General features: G+C 48.6%; 1 pseudogene; it reads right to left on the reverse strand.

Moving 5' to 3' along the window:
• The window catches only part of LOC113894654, a 39,656-nt pseudogene that overhangs the window by 12,476 nt on the left and 9,627 nt on the right, over positions 1 to 17,553 (reverse strand).

Consider the following 17,553-nt stretch of genomic DNA (forward strand, 5'->3'; position numbering starts at 1 on the left):
CTCCCGAATGGAGTGCTCGCTCCCCACGGGGGCAGCAGGGTCATCCATCACTGGGCTGAGCTGGGCTCCCCTCCTGCATCCTCTCTGCTCAACAGGGTCCCAGCCCAGCCCATACTCCCTCCTCCTTCCTTTCTCCTTTGGGGCTGAAAAACCAACGTCCCTCCTTCCCAACTCTCCCTGCTGTTTCCTGCCTCTGAACTTTTGCTCACACTGTTCCCTTGACCTGGAGGGCCTCCTCTTTGGAGGGAGCTCTCTTGTCTTTTCATCTTCCAATTTCCCGGAGGAGGGAGGTTTTCAGGATTTTCTCCATCTCTAAGTTATCTGATTTAGGGATGGGATGAGGACTCTGGATCCATGTAGGGAGCCCCGTCACTCTCTAGAGATTGGGTCCCATCCCTGGGCTGTTGAGGGTTTTGTGGAGGGGGGCAATTAACAAGCTCATGTTGCTTCTCACCACCTCTAGTCTGGTTGTTCTCTGAACTAAAGCAGACACGATATCCCCACGCATACCCCTCAAACTGTCCTGAAGGCTCACCTCCACAACAGTTATCATCTGTCACATTCTCTACTTTCTAATTTTGTTTCCTACTTGGATCCCCCTGCTAGAATACTAGCCCCCTGAGGGCAGGGATTGTTGCCTGCTTGCTTGTTAAAGTTTCTCCAGCACCTAGCATAACCCTGACATGCAGTAAGTGTTCAATAATATTAAATGCGTTTATTCTTAGTGGGTATTGCCTTTAGGTGGGGAGAGGGGATGTTGTGTGTTGGGTCTTGTCAAACAATATCCTTCCCTCCTCCATCAATGTGAGACAGTCTTCCTCCTGTGTCTCAACTAAGTGCTGGTTCCTGGTCATCACTCCATATCTTAACTGTCCATTTCTGTGTCTGCTCCCTGAACCCCAAGTGACTCCAATGTCCAGTACTCAGCTTGAGGCCACATCCCAGATAGGCGTTTGGAAGTGTTTACTGAATGGCCAAGTGATGGCAGTACCTGTACCATCTCTGCAAGGAAGGATCAGCTGGGGATATGTAGGGCACCCTCTGAAACCACTTTTAGGTCCTGGTTGTGGACGGAGATGAGGAGGAACCACACACTCACACTGGATGTGGGTGTTGCAGAAAGAGGCAGCTTGGGCTCAGCCCCTAACATGGCACATCCATAATGATCCACCTTTAAGATCCTTTATGCCCTTCCACACAAGGTGGAAATTTACGAGCATGTGTGCTAGTTCATTTCAGTCATGTCCATCTCTTTGCAACCCTATGGACTGTAGCCAGCCAGGCTCCACTGTCCATAGGATTCTCCAGGCAAGAATGCTGGAATATGTTGCCATGCCCTCCTCCAGGGGATCTTCCCAACCCAGGGATCGAACCTGCATCTTCTGAGGCTCCTGCATTGCAGGCAGATTCTTTACTGCTGAGCCACTGGGGAAGCCCAGAAATTTATATGAGAATATATATATTCCCAAAGGAGAGGCAGGAGGCGAAGCTTCCCATGCAGCTTAGATCACCCTGAGACATTCCAAGGAGGTGACAGAAGGCACTTCTGGTCATGTCAGATGCCCAAAGCCCAGGGTCAGTCCCCTGGGTGGATCTCACTGACCCTGATGGGCAAGTGCCCCATTATGGTGATAGCAGAGTTATTTCATGATCATGTCAAAGTTTTCCACTTCTAGGGGTCCCTGCCTGGATCAGAGGCAGTAACCACAAGTGCAGCTGAGGCAGGACTCCTACCCATACCTGGGCAGGTACGGGGTTGCCTGTCTCATCTGTGAGGTTGACCTCGGGGAAGTCCGCAGTCGGGGTGACGATGGTGGTGACTGTCCAGGCCAGGGGATGGTAGACCATGGCAAAATGCCCCCCAGGCTCTGGTCCTGCACACAGACACCTGACACTCCATACATCTGGATGCCCCTCGGAACAAGGGAAACAGGCTGGTGAGCCCGGCCCTGCAGATCCTAGGTGAGTGGGACAGGCTGAAAATTGGGATTAGACATGCGGCTCCCTCTACACTGTTCATACTATGGTTCTGATTCCCAAGCTCAGGGGTGGGGGGGTGGCCCTCCAGAAGCTGAGGGTCCATGAAATCCTCACCCATCTCTCCCTGTCAGCCCACTTTACTGGTGAGGACGGTGAGGCCATGGGAGGTAGGATCACCTGCACAAGATGACGCATCTCCTAAGGCCTGGCTCCAAAGCACTTGGCAAAGGAGGGGTAGAGAATTCTCTGGAGTTTGGAGGGTCAAGTTCAATCACCTAGTTCAGCGCTGGAGGCCGCTGTGATACTGACCTGGATACCCCTTCCATTCCATACGCCACCGCCCCCCCCCCCACACCATGTCTTGTAGGTTCTGTCCTTTCCGATGACTCCCTGATCCCTGAACACCCACACTTTCCAGCCCCTGGCCTCTGCCCGGGCAGCTCCTATGGCAAGATGCCTTTCTGGGGTCCCCACCTACCGCTTGCCCAGGGAACTGCCCTTCTGAGCTCATGGCAATGGAAGGTCCCACCAGCACTGAATCAGACCCCAGTTCTAGCTCTCTTTCTGAGACTGTCTTCCCCTCCCAGTCCCAGTCTCTGTGGGCAGGGGCCCGTCTGCTGCAGCCTTGGTCCCCAGGACCTGTCCCAGGTATGAAGTAGGATGGGATTGTACACAGATACAGAGGGGAGGACGGAGCAGGTGAGGCGAGCAGCAAGGCCAGAGGGGGAAGGGCATGGTGACAGAGCAGGCTGAGTGTGGACCCCTGCAGAAGGCGCGGCAGGCCTGGCACCTGCCCAGGGAGACCAACTTGTGAGTGTGGACCCCTGCAGAAGGTGCGGCAGGCCTGGCACCTGCCCAGGGAGACCAACTTGTCTTTGCTCAGGATTTGCAGGGATGAAGCCCATCAGTTTCAGGCAAATGGCTGATCAGTCACTTTACCTGTGTGAAACTGTCATAGTCACACAAGCTGGTCAAATGGTGGGCCTGACATAATGTGGCCCCAAGCTGAGCTTGGGAGGGACCATGTTAGCATTTATTTCTCCCTCTAGTTGTCACATCACCCCTTCTTTGTTCACAGAGAAGAAACAGAGGCTCAGAGAAGTGACTGCCCCTTGCCAACTTCCTGATGAAAGTAAGAACCACATCTGGGATTGGGACTCGGCGTTTGAAGCCCAGGGGAACAGGAGTCTCCACAGACCGCAAGGTTCTCTTCTTAGAAAGGTATGGGATCCCCGCCAGGCCTCAGGATCCACCACTGGGGGCATGCTTACCAGAGAGGACCAGGGACCTGTCCTGGATGATGGAGGCCATCAGCTTGCATACCCCCTGCATCCCGGCGCCCAGGTGCTCCACAAACATGTCTCTCACTTTGGGGGGTGTGAGTCCCTATGATGGTGTAATGGCGCTGGACCTGGGCCCCCCCCAGAGCTGGAAGGAGTGGGGTCAGGACCTGCCCCTGCTCAACACCTGCTCTCCTGGCACCCACTGGGCACTGGCTCTCCTTCCTTTTCAGCGGGTGCTAATGGAGAAGGTGGGGGTTCCTCCCGCTTTACAGAAGAGGAAACAGGTCAGATAGACTGATGGACTTGCCCAACTTTGTTTACCTTGATCTGAATCCCTGACCCGGGACAAAAAACAGACTTCTGGAAGTGACCCCCGCCCACTACCACCCCCAGCTTCACCTCCCAGGCCTAGTCATCCCATAAGTGCTGCTAACCTGCTCAGACATGCTCCATACATGACCTTGAACTTGTCTGCACTGAGTAGGGGTGGGATTACCTCTTTTTCACTGAAGTGAAACTGAGTCGTCATGGGGTGAAGTGATATTTCTGGCCACTCCAGTGGAGGCATAAGTCAATCTGCTTCACCCGGCTACACACAATGACTGGTCCTGCCAGCCGTTAATTCCCTTTGGGTAACAATGAAAGTCATGGTCAGTGAGGCCCATTTCTGACTGGGTGAGGACACAAGTTATAGAACTTCTTAGATCTCAGTTTCCCCATCTGTACAGTGGGGGACAAATGAGATAGAAATTAGTGAACAACTTCCTTTGTAGCAGCCACAAAGCCCACAGGGCTGTGTGTTCAGTATATTATCCCATTCAATTGGCTGCCTTGCTAGGTAGACACGTAGTTCTCATTGTCCAGGGAGTGAATTGGGCTCAGAGAGGGAAAGTCACTTGCCTGAGGCCACACAGCTCAACTGAGATTTGAACCTGCACAGGACGGTTGGGCACCAATACTGCTCCACTTTGCCCTTTACCCTCTGGGTGAACCTGGTTCTAAAGCTCACTGAAGCCACAGGTGGGAGTCTGGGGACCTAGCCTTGATGCAGCTTCATCATGCACAGGTCCTGGGACCCAAGGTGACCTCAGTGTTCTCATCTGTCAAGTGGACCTGTAGTGACCGGGGACCGGGAGGATCTGGCGGCCTAGGGAGGGGGAAGCACACACCCAGGAGGGTCCCATCCTGTTCCTGCCACTGAGAGGTGTGGTGTTACCTCGGACACCGCCCAGCGGAGCTTCTGGAGCTGCTGCAGGCCCCAGGCCTGGTCCAGGAACCGGTGTGGAGCCAACATGAAGCGTGTGAACATGGACTCCCCGGCATAGAGCAGAGCACTGGCTCGCCGCGCCAGCCCCTTGAGCCCACTTCGGGAGGCATAGAACCCAGTCCCGGAATGAAACATATCCAGGAGAAAAAGGCCAGGAGTGGGTGTGAGGTCCTGCCCATGGAGGCCCCTGAGCCCTAGTCTGGGAAGGGCTGAGGAAGATTTGGCCAGTGAAAGGTCTGCCTGGATAACCCGGGAGATGACCCAGGATAGGCATTGATCTCAAGGCTCCTACCCCAACTAGGCCAGCAAAAGCACAAGACCCCTGAAAGGGCTGGGTAGATGGGAAGGTCTGGCTGGTCTGGGCCAGGTCTGGAGAGGCCTGGACCCTGAGGTGACAGGAATGTTGGAGACATGAATCCCAGTGTGAGCCTGAGGGTGCTAAGCCATTTCAGTTGTGTCCAACCCTATGCGACCCTATGGACTGCAGCCCGCCAGGCTCCTCTGTCCATGGGATTCTCCAGGCAAGGATACTGAAGTGGGTTGTCCTGCCTTCCTCAGTGTGAGCCTGGGACCCTGGGAAAGCCTGTGAGCAAAGGTCTTGGAGGACTTCAGGGGAGGAGGGAGTGGGATGAGGGCCAAGAGGACAAGACCCAGAGGGGAGGGGCCTAGAGTGCTGGCAGCCCCTGTGTGTGTCACTTTTAGGGTGAATAGGAGCCTGGACAGGCCTGCATTTCAGTGGGGTCCCTCTGGCAGCCTGCAGGGAGGGGCAGGAGAGGTGGTGGCAGCTGAGAGAGGCCAGTAGACACTGTCCTGACCCTGACTGAGAGGACAAGTTGCGGGTGGGAGGACGGAGGCTAAGCTCCTTGGCGACAGGCTGTCTCAGAAGGTGGTTCAGTGTCCCCCACTATTTCTGCTTCCTGCCTCCTCCCCAGGCTGGGGGTGGTTTGGTGATTTAGTTGCTAAGCTGTGTCCAACTCTTGCAACCCCATGGACTGTGGCCTACCAGGCTCCTCTGTCCATGGAATTCTCCAGGCAAGAATACTGGAGTGGATTGCCATTTCCTTCTCCAGGAGATCTTCCTGACCCAGGAATCGAACCCAGGTCTCCTGCATTGCAGGCAGGTTCTTTACCATCTGAGCTACAAGGGAAGCCTCCCAGGCTGGGCTGTGCCCCTATTCCCTGTTCGTCCCTCAAAGGACCTGGCTCAGACCAGGAAGGGTAGCCACCTGGCCGGGGGAAGGGTCACAGATGCAAGGGTCATCCACAGCTCCTCCCCCGTGATGAGTGTGTACAGGTCAGGCACAGCCTCTCCACAGCCTCAGCTCTAAGCTCAACACCAACTGACCAAAGCTGACAAGATCCCACAGCCCTCAGATCAGGACCCAAACCTCCTCTGTGATGTCCAGTCTGATTAAATGGTGTTTCCTCCAGTAGGCGTAGAAGGAAATGGCAACCCACTGCAAGATTCTTGCCAGGAGAATTCCATGGACAGAGGAGCCTGGCGGGCTACAGTCGATAGAGTCACAAACAGGACTGAGCAACTAACACATCTCCAGGAGTTTACATAGCCACCCCCACCCACATCCACACCCACTGGACTTCTCTGCATCCCCTCCACCTGGATGAAGCCACTTCCCCACAGACGTCCCCCTCCAACCTCAACATAACCCCTCCTACATCCTTGTATCCCCTCCCACCTCAAGTGTAACCAGACCCACATAGAGCATCCACTTCCACCTGGGGTGGAGCCCCGCCCACTTCCATGTAGCTCCTCCCATCTACACCAGCCGTCCAGGCTCCTATGTCCATGGAATTCTCCAGGCCAGAATGTAGCCTTTCCTTCTCCAGGGGATCTTCCCAACCCAGGGATCCAACCCAGGTCTCCTGCACTACAGGCTCATTCTTTACTGTCTGAGCCACCAGGGAAGCCCAGGAATACTGGAGTGGGTAGCCTATCCTTTCTCCAGGGGATCTGCCCAACCCAGGAATCGAACCAGGGTCTCCTGCATCGCAGGTGTGTGTGTGTGTGTGTTCAAGTCACACGTTGCTGTGTGTGAATTCTTTACCAGCTGAGCTACCAGGGAAGCCATGCCAGAAGCCAGTCCTCCCCTAATCTGAGGTTCCCAGGAAGTGTCCTGAGAGCTAAGCAGTTTCCCCTTCTCACCACTCAGATAAGAGGCCAAGGCTCGAGAGGCATGACCAACCCAGGTCTGTGGGAGTCAGGGCAGCACCCAGACCAGAACCAACCCTGTTAGTGGGGGCCCATCCTGGTGTCTCTTTGCAAGGGAAGGAAATGAGAAGAGAAGTATTTACAGTTGAACTGCCAAGTGGGTGTCCCTCCAGGCCTCCTGGAACCCACTTCACTGATAACAAAGTGGAGGCTTAGAGGGGTGACGTCACTTACCGAAAGCAACTCAGCCCGTGAGGCGAGGAGCTGTGATCTAAACCCAGGTGAGCATCCAAGTCACCATGTGGGGCCAGCCCTCCTGAGGCACTGTGTTGCCGAATGGTGAGGGCGGGCAGGGGACAGGCCCGGGACAGACCTAGCTCCAGGGACCCTGGCCCCATGGTGAATGTTCAGCTAGAGGATGCCCTTGTGAGCTTACCTAGCCTGTCCTGTGTGGATTGCCTCACATCTCCTCTCTGCCTTTCACAAGGACCTCTCCAGCTGAGTGATCCCCGCATGGACCTGGGGCTGGGCAAAGCTGGCTGGAGCCAGGACCTGATTTGTCCCTGGGATGTCCTGGCTAAAACTGACCTGAGTCCTTTCCTCTCTCATTCCCCAGACCTCGGCTTCTCCTTCTGGGCAAATGGGGAGCAAGACAACAAGGATCCTTCAAGGGCTCTCATATTTTATGTAGTGAAGGTATTAGATGGTTCAACAATTTGGACAGCCCCATTCCCCACTGATGCCCTGAGCAGGTCCTGAACCGGGGTGTGGAGGGTATTTCTGCCTCCCCAGCTCAGTGTGATGATAATTCCTGCCTGAATTACAGACAGAGGAGCTGGGTCAGCAGGGGGGTGGTGGGTCAGCAAGTGGTGTGAGTGTGGCTCGTCCTGGGAGGGGTGTTAATGTTGGGCTTCCTTTGGGGCACCTAAGGCCCTGAACTGGCTTCCTCAGCAGGCACTGCCTGGATCACGTCTAGGTTTTGACCCAACAAAAAAAGACAGAGTAGATGCCAGAAGCTACATCTGCTGAGCGCTTCTTCTGGACAACTTATCAGGCTAAAACCTCTTATTGTTCCACTTTGTTTTGACACGTGATGGACTAAGCAAGATTAATGTTCCCCCTGTTTTACTGACATGGGACAGTGCCATGTCATGCATGTACCCAGGCAGAAGGCTCACCCCACAACCTTGAAATGACTTAGACTGTGCTGCCTGCAGCCAGAACAGTCCTGGCCTCTGGGACACAGGCTGGAGGGAGACAAGGTCCCCCATAATGACTGGGTGGTAATAGAAGAAAACTGGGGCCCTGGGGCAAGGAAGGGCCAAGTGATCTAGCTTTAAAGTCAGGAAAGGCTTCCTGGAGGAGGTGATGCTGCAAGACAATTAGGATTAGCAGGAAGAGAAGGTGCCAATAGGGCACTCCTTCAGGCAGCACTGTAGTTAAAGGCATAGAGGCAGGAACCCGCTGTGTGTGGACAATGGTGAATGGCTCGATGTGGTGGGAAGCAGGCTGTGTGTCTCTATGAGTCAGGTAGGTGGGGCAGGGACCATCTCTGCCCTAGTGCCTCTAGTAGGTTCCCAGCACAGGGCTGAACAGACACGGAGTTGGGGGAATCTCGTACCTACCTGGCACCAAATCACCTCCTCAGTCTCCAGAGCCACACACCTGAGGAATAGGGCAGAAAGTTGTGGTGGTTTCGGATATGCCATGATATATGTGTAGAGTGTATGGCTTGGAAGTAGTCAGTGTGGCGTACTCCAAGAAGACACCGGTCTTGGGTGTGAGGCTGTTGATGTAGTTCATCAGACGGTCCATGTTGGCAAATTGCACTGAAGCATTGAAGCCCTGTGGGCCAGAAACAACACCCTGCACTTCTGGAAGCAGAGCCCAAACTAAACAGGGTGAGTTCCTCTTCAACTCTCTCCCATTCTCCCTGGTGGGCCACAAGCTCCCAAACCAGCTCCCAAGCCCTGTGCTCTGGATGTTTCTCTGTGCCCCTCTCTCTTTCTCTCTCCTTTTTTATATTACATCCCCCATGCTTGTTTATCCTCTAGCTCCAGGATTATACCTTTTCACCACATTTCCCCGTTTCTCCAACCTTCTCAATCCTCTCTCTGCAACCACAAACTTTCATATCTTCTTCTCTCCAGTATTCTTGCCTGGAGAATTCTATGGGCAGAGGAGCCTGGCGGGCTACAGTCCATAGGGTCACATAGAGTTGGACACTACGGAGTGACTAATACACACACACAGGAAGTGTGAACAGATAGAATACTAGTGACGAAATTAAACTAGTTTTCAAATGCCTCCCAAGAAATAAAAGATCAGATTTCAAGGAGATTTCTACCAAATACTGAAGAGGAATTAATACCAATCTTTTTTAGTCTCTTCCAAAAATTAGAAGAGGATAGAACACTTTAAATAAGTATGATTTTTTAAGATCAACATTACCCTTACATCAAACCAGACAAGGAAGCCTCAAGAAAAGAAGATTATAGCCCAATGTCCCTGGTGAATATAGATATAAAAATGCTCAACAATATATTCACAAAACAAGTTTTACAATACATGAAAACAGTATTACACCATGATCAAGCAGGATTTATTCCAGGAATGCAAGGGTGTTTCAACAGCCACAAATAAATTAGTGTGCAACACCCCATTAAGAAAATGCAGATAAAAATCATATGATCATCTTAATGCAGAAAAAGCATGTGACAGAATTCAGCATTCATTTATGACCAAAAATCTCATCATAGTGGGTATGGAGGGAATATACCTCAACCTGATGAAGATCATGTATGACAAACCGACCCCTGGCAACACATTCAGTGATGAAAAACTGAAAGCTTTTCGTGTAAGATCAGAAAAGACACAGATGATCGCATGTACCACCTTTATTATGGTGTTACAAATCATAGCTGCAGCAATTAGGAAAGAAAAGAGAAGGCACAGGAATTAGAATAAAAGCAACTAAAAACTGTCACTACTGGCAGCTGTAATGATGTTATATATAAAAATCCCTAGAGATATAAATTGTTAGAATTAATAAATTCACTATAGTTGTAAGATAAAAAGTCAATATACACAATCATATGTTGATGAGCATTTCTCTATACTTACAACAAACTGTCATAAAGAGAAATGAAGGAAACAATCCAGTGATAGTTGTATCAAAAAGGTGAAATACCTAAGAATACTTTTAACCAAGTAGGGGGCAGACCCGCACACTGAAACCTGTAAGGCAGTGATTATAGAAATTGAAGAAGACACAAATAAATGGGAAAATATTCTGTGCTCATGAGTGAAAGAATTGATGAAATGTCCACATTTCCCAAATCTATCTACAGATTCAATGCAAAGCCTATTACAATTCCAATGACATTTTCCCTAGAAATAGAACAACCAATCCTAAAATTTTTGGAACCACAGAAGACCCTGAGTAGTCAAATCACCCTTGAGGAAGAAGAACTGTACAGGAAGCATCATGACTCTGATTTCATCATATGCTACAGTTCAGTTCAGTTCAGTCGCTCAATCATGTCCGACTCTTTGCGATCCCATGAATCACAGCACGCCAGGCCTCCCTGTCCATCACCAACTCCCGGAGTTCACCCAGACTCACGTCCATCGAGTCAGTGATGCCATCCAGCCATCTCATCCTCTGTCGTCCCCTTCTCCTCCTGCCCTCAATCCCTCCCAGCATCAGAGTCTTTTCCAATGAGTCAACTCTTCGCATGAGGTGGCCAAAGTACTGGAGTTTCAGCTTTAGCATCATTTCTTCCAAAGAAACACTCAGAAAGGAATTGTCTGAGGAGACACATGTGCTGACAAAGCAAGAGACTTTATTGGGAAAAGGCACCCAGGTGGAGAGCTTCATATGCTACAAGGCTATACTAATCAAAATAGACCAATATTGACATAAAAAGAGATACATAGATCAATGGGGGAGGATAGAAAGCTCAGAAATAAGCCACACATATAAGGTAATTATTTTACATCAAAGGAGCCAATAACATAAAATAGGAAAAGGACATTTTCTACAATAAATAGTGTTAGAAAACTGGATATCCTCATTCAAGGAATGAATTTGGACTACCATCTGACACTGTACTCACATATTAACTCAAATTAGTTGAAGACTTGATGATAAGACCTGAAACTATAAAGTAAAAGAAAACATAAGCAATAAACTCCTTATCATCTATTTTAATTGTATTTTTGGATTTGACACCAAATGCTAAAGCAACCCAAGGAATAATAAACAATTTGGACTACATCAAACAAAAGCTTCTGCACAGCAAAGTATCTTCAACAAAATAAGACAACCTACTAAATGGGAAAAAATACTTGCAAATCATAAATATGAAAAAGGTTGATATTGAAAATATGTAAATAATACATACAACTGAATAGTAAAATACAAGCAATTTAGGTAAAAAATGGGCAAAGGACCTGAACAGACATTTGTCCAAGGAACATATAGAGATGCCAACAGACACAGGAAAAGATACTGAATATATCAAAATCACAGAGAGGTACCACCTCAAATCTATTAGAATGATTGTTGTCCAAGAGACAAGAAACCAGAAGTGTTGCTCAAGATGAGGAGAAAAGAAAACTTTCATGCACAGTTAGTTTGAATGAAAATTGTTATAGCAACTATAGAAAACAATATGGAGATTCCTCAAGAAATTAAAGATAGAGCCACATATGATCCAGCAATCCCACTTCTGTGTGTTTATCCAAAGAAAACAAAAACATTAACTTGAAAAGACGTCTGCACCCCCAGGTTCATTGTTGCATTATTTAAAACAATATATGGAGTCAGCCTATGCATCCATCAGTGGATGAACAGATAAAAAAAATGTTATATAAATATTTATAAATGTGTATATATATATAAATATATATAGTTATTCACCAATAACATCATCAATAAAAAACAGGAAATCTTGCCATTTGCAGCAACATGGATGGGACTCGAAGTCATTATGCTAAGTGAAGTCAGATAGGGAAACATGAATGCCATATGATCTCACAGGTGAATTTTTTTAATGGACGTAATATAAAAATAAGCTTATGCCTGGAGAGAACAGATTGGTGGTTGCTTAAATGACTGATGGAAGTCAAAAGGTATAAATTTCCTTCGACAAAATACAGAAGTCTTGGAGATGCAGAGTACATCATGGTAACTGTGGCTAATGATACTCTATCATGTATTTGAAAGTTGCTAAAAGAGTAGATCTTAAAAGCTCACATCACAAAAAAAATTTTTGTAACTCTCTGTGGTGACAGATATTAACTAGATCTATTGTGGTGATCGTTTTGCAATATATTCATATATGCAAATATTAATATATGCATATATATTCATATATTTGTTTATGGGGTCATTATGTTGTATTCATGCGGCTAATATAATGTCATACACAATAAAGAAGGAGAGAGCTACAGTTCTAAAAAAAAGTACCCCCCCAACAGTCACAGTATTCTGTGTTTTCCTTCTTGAAATTTGGCTTTGGGGAAAGTACATATAATAGAATTATAGTGAGAATATATGTAAGAGGCAAGGCTCACAGGAGTGAAAGTCTTCCTTTGACTGAGATGAAATCATGTAATGGATAAAGTTGTTCAGAGGCATTTCATGTGTATCTCAAATGTTGGACTCGAATGTCCAGCCGCCTCTGAATGCATCTTTATTAAAATCTGCAATTCCTGGCTCACAGAAATCTTGCAGAGGAGATTATCTTACTCTCGTGGGTGTGTGCGTGCTCAGTCAATTGGTCGTGTCCGACTCTTTTGCTACTCCTTGGACTGCAGCCCACCAGGATCCTCTGTTTATGGGATTTTCCAGGCAAGAAGACAGGAGTGGACTGCCATTTCCTCCTCCAGGGGCTCTTCCTGACCCAGGGATCGAATTCACATCTCCTAAGTCTCATGGTGTTGGGAGGCACATTCTTTACCACTGAGCCACCTGGGAAGACTCTAGTGGGCACAACAAGGTAAGATCAAAGAAAGTTCTCTTTAGGTTTTGACAGGTGAGTCCAGGCGAAATTAGTCCCGTGAGTGGCCAGAGGGATGAAACCTTCAGAATTTATTGCTCTCAGGCTGGCTAAAGAGATATTTCATAAAATCTATTCTTATCTTTTCTCTCTCATGAATTCTGTGATGAGCTCACCACAAAAACTCATGAGAGTGTATAGCACAATAAACAGCTTAACTTCCCCGACACAGGTGGGCAGATCCCTGGACGGGGCTGAAGCGGCCCCAGGGTGAAGGTCTTTGATCAGAGGGGAAAGGTCATGACTGGATCTTACGGGGCCTCCGAGTGTGTTCAGAACCATCTCCAGAAAGAAATGCCAGAGTAATAATATGTTGATGAAGCAAGCCTAGATTTATAAATCCTCCAGCACCCCACTTTGACAGTCATCATAACAAGTAAGAAGTAGGAGGTTGCTGCTGCTGCTGCTGAGTCGCTTCAGTCGTGTCCGACTCTGTGGGACCCCAGAGATGGCAGCCCACCAGGCTCCCCCGTCCCTGGGATTTTCCAGGCAAGAACAGTGGAGTGGGTTGCTGTTTCCTTTTCCAATGCGTGAAAGGGAAAAGTGAAAGTGAAGTTGCTCAGTCGTGCCCGACTCTTAGCAACCCCATGGATTGCAGCCCACCAGGCTCCTCCATCCATGGGATTTTCCAGGCAAGAGTACTGGAGTGGGGTGCCATTGCCTTCTCCAGTAGGAGGTTAGAGGTAGATTTTTATAAACTTTTGTGACCCGGACCCAAGTTACTTTAGGCAGGTGTTTCTATTTTCCTTTGGCAAATACCACATTCTGAACTCCCAAGGCAGTAAAACTGACTGGATGAAGACCAGCCTGGTTAGAGCTGCAAACAGGTAAAGGGTAGTAGCAGGTACAGAGGCCAGACCCATCATGGCAATCTCTGGGTGTAGTTGAGGAATCAGGGCCTGGGATGTGCCCCCTTACCCACGGCCAGAGAACATGTCCTATCTGGAACCAGATGAACTGTTCCCATGTGTTGTTCAACAGTTTCTTGGTATACATCTGAATGTTGTCCTTACTGACAGGCATGTCACTGGGGGTGAACATCTCATCCATGCATTGATCTTGGAAGAAAAACCCTTCGCTGAGAGACAGGGAAGAGTGTTAGGGGGCTGCACCCTGGAAAGGAAGGCAGCCTGGGGTCCAGGTGGACTGGAAGTGCTCTATGAGGCCAGAGTGCATCTGGGCCAGCAGACCCCTCTGATGGCCTCCATCATCCATCAGTCTGACAGGCAGGTCAGTGGTGGGCAGATGAGAGCTTTGTGGACAGAGGGGCCACATTTCAGCCCTGTGGGGGACCTCAAGCACATCTCCTTACAGCTCCTGTATTCCTTCTGCTGCCAAGTGAAGCACACAACCTCTGGGCCCCACTTCCACCATACGGATTAAGTGAGGACCGTCTTGATTCCTCCTTCCTTATGTCAGCTCCATGCTCATCAGATCCACTCCCAAGGACGCAAAGAGGCTGGGGCCAAGGGTAAGCAAGGAACACAGGCACCGTGGGCACCAGACTTCGGGGGTATAAAAATCTTGATACCTAAATTATGGTATTTTAACAATATTTTTAAAGTAAAAATGACTCTGAAAAACTTCTTGATGAGCAGAATCTCAATATTCTGTATAAAGACAGGCCAGCATGCTGGAATCCACAGGCACTAATGTGGTTTGGGACCCACCAAAAGTGAACTTCTGGGGTCTGGATAGCCCACAGCAAGGGTCTTTGCCATTCATGCCAGGAAGCATAGAGGTGACATCTCAACCAGGCTCCAGGAATGACCACTCTGAATCTCTGTGAATCTCAGTTTGCTAATCACTAAGGTATACTAAAATTGAATTGAATTGAAGAAAAATTGACTTAAATTGAAGAAAGTGGAGAAAACTACTAGACCATTCAGGTATGACCTAAATCAAATCCCTTATGATTATACAGTGGAAGTGACAAATAGATTTAAGGGACTAGATCTGATAGACAGAGTGCCTGATGAACTATGGACTGAGGTTCGTGACATCGTACAGGAGACAGGGATCAAGACCATCCCCATGGAAAAGAAATGCAAAAAAGCAAAATGGCTGTCTGAGGAGGCCTTATAAATAGCTGTGAAAAGAAGAGAAGTGAAAAGCAAAGGAGAAAAGGAAAGATGTAAGCATCTGAATGCAGAGTTCCAAAGAATAGCAAGAAGAGATAAGAAAGCCTTCCTCAGCGATAAATGAAAAGAAATAGAGGAAAACAACAGAATGGGAAAGACTAGAGATCTCTTCAAGAAAATTAGAGATACCAAGGGGACATTTCATGCAAAGATGGGCACAATAAAGGTATGGACCTAACAGAAGCAGAAGATATTAAGAAGAGGTGGCAAGAATACACAGAAGAACTGTACAAAAAAGATCTTCACGATACAAATAATCACGATGATGTGATCACTGACCTAGAGCCAGACTTCCTGGAATGTGAAGTCAAGTGGGCCTTAGAAAGCATCACTACGAACAAAGCTAGTGGAGGTGATGGAATTCCAGTTGAGCTATTCCAAATCCTGAAAGATGATGCTGTGAAAGTGCTGCACTCAATATGCCAGCAAATATGGAAAACTCAGCAGTGGCCACAGGACTGGAAAAAGTCAGTTTTCATTCCAATCCCAAAGAAGGGCAATGCCAAAGAATGCTCAAACTACCGCACAATTGCACTCATCTCACACGCTAGTAAAGTAATGCTCAAAATTCTCCAAGCCAGGCTTCAGCAATATGTGAACCATGAACTTCCAGATGTTCAAGCTGGTTTTAGAAAAGGCAGAGGAACCAGAGATTAAATTGCCAACATCTGCTGGATCATGGAAAAAGCAAGAGAGTTCCAGAAAAACATCTATTTCTGCTTTATTGACTATGCCAAAGCCTTTGACTGTGTGGATCACGATAAACTGTGGAAAATTCTGAAAAAGATGGGAATACCAGACCACCTGACCTGCCTCTTGAGAAATCTGTATGCAGGTCAGGAAGCAACAGTTAGAACTGGACATGGAACAACAGACTGGTTCCAAATTGGGAAAGGAGTACATCAAGGCTGTATATTGTCACCCTGCTTATTTAACTTCTATGCAGAGTACATCATGAGAAATGCTGGGCTGGAAGAAGCACAAGCTGGAATCAAGATTGCCAGGAGAAATATCAATAACCTCAGATATGCAGATGACACCACTTTTATGGCAGAAAGTGAAGAGGAACTAAAAAGCCTCTTGATGAAAGTGAAAGAGGAGAGTGAAAAAGTTGGCTTAAAGCCCAACATCCAGAAAACTAAGATCATGGCATCTGGTCCTATCACTTCATGGCAAATAGCTGGGGAAACAGTGGCTTGACTTCACTTTTTTGGGCTCCAAAATCACTGCAGATGGTGATTGCAGCCATGAAATTAAAAGACGCTTACTCCTTGAAAGGAAAGTTATGACCAACCTAGATAGCATATTGAAAAGCAGAGATATTACTTTTTCAACAAAGATCTGTCTAGTCAAGGCTATGGTTTTTCCAGTGGTCATGTATGGATGTGAGAGTTGGACTGTGAAGAAAGCTGAGCACCAAAGAATTGATGCTTTTGAACTGTGGTGTTGGGGAAGACTCTTAAGAGTCCCTTGGACTGCAAGGAGATCCAACCAGTCCATCCTAAAAGAGATAAGTCCTGGGTGTTCATTGGAAGGACTGATGCTGAAGCTGAAACTCCAATACTTTGGCCACCTGATGCGAAGAGTTGACTCACTGGAAAAGACCCTGATGCTGGGAGGGATTGGGGGCAGGAGGAGAAGGGGACGACAGAGGATGAGATGGCTGGATGGCATCACTGACTCAATGGACGTGAGTCTGAGTGAACTCTGGGAGTTGGTGATGGACAGGGAGGCCTGGTGTGCTGCGATTCGTGGGGTTACAAAGAGTTGGAGACGACTGGGCCACTGAACTGACAGAAGGTATACTAAAGATTGTTATAATTAAATGACAATAGTTGACGGAAAGCACCAAGAAACAATGCCAGGCACAGAATGCGCCCTGACATCAATAACCTGGTAGTGAGCCCCTACCCACCCTCTATTCCCAGCTGCCCCTTCATCCTGCTGACAATCTCCCCTCTTCAAAGAGGGGCTCACTCCTGTCTGTGGCCTCACAGGCTCAAAGGGACAGAAGGTGACTGAACCCAGGTCTTCCAACCAGACAGCCCACAGGAGGGCTGTTCCCATGACTTGGAGGTCTTGGAGTAGCTTCCTGAGCCCAGTGTTACTGCCACATGGCTGCTACCACAGGACCTTGGCTGGATATCTAGACCTCAGTTGTTCTTTCTGTAAGATGGGTGCTCGGTGAGTCCCCTCGGGCTGGCCGTGAGAGTTGGGGCTGATGTGCTTCAGGGAGAGGGCTGGGAACAGGGTCTGGCCCTAGGCAAGAGCTCACAAGCAGTAGCCGTTCTCATCCAGGTCATGCGTGAATGTTTCCTGCTGCGCCATCAGGGACTTGGATCCTCTCCACACGAACTGCATCTCCTGCAAACCCAGAGGGAACAGTGAGGGCCCAGGGGCAACAGGATGCCCGGCTCCCCTCCCCAGAGCCCGCCTGAGTCTCATGGCTGCCTGCACCCCCTCCTCTCAGTGGCCCACGGCCAACGTCTCCCTCTGCTGCCTCCTCCTCAAGATTCCTCCTGACCTCCCAAAGCCACAGAGGGTGGAGGAATTTGCCCTTCAGAAGGTGCCTGCCTGCACGTTCATCCCACCCCTCCTCAGGGCCAGACATGCTGTCAGAACCTGTCAGCCATTTTCTCACTAACTC

This window comes from Bos indicus x Bos taurus, chromosome 6, assembly GCF_003369695.1.
Source record: "Bos indicus x Bos taurus breed Angus x Brahman F1 hybrid chromosome 6, Bos_hybrid_MaternalHap_v2.0, whole genome shotgun sequence".
NCBI lineage: Eukaryota > Metazoa > Chordata > Mammalia > Artiodactyla > Bovidae > Bos > Bos indicus x Bos taurus.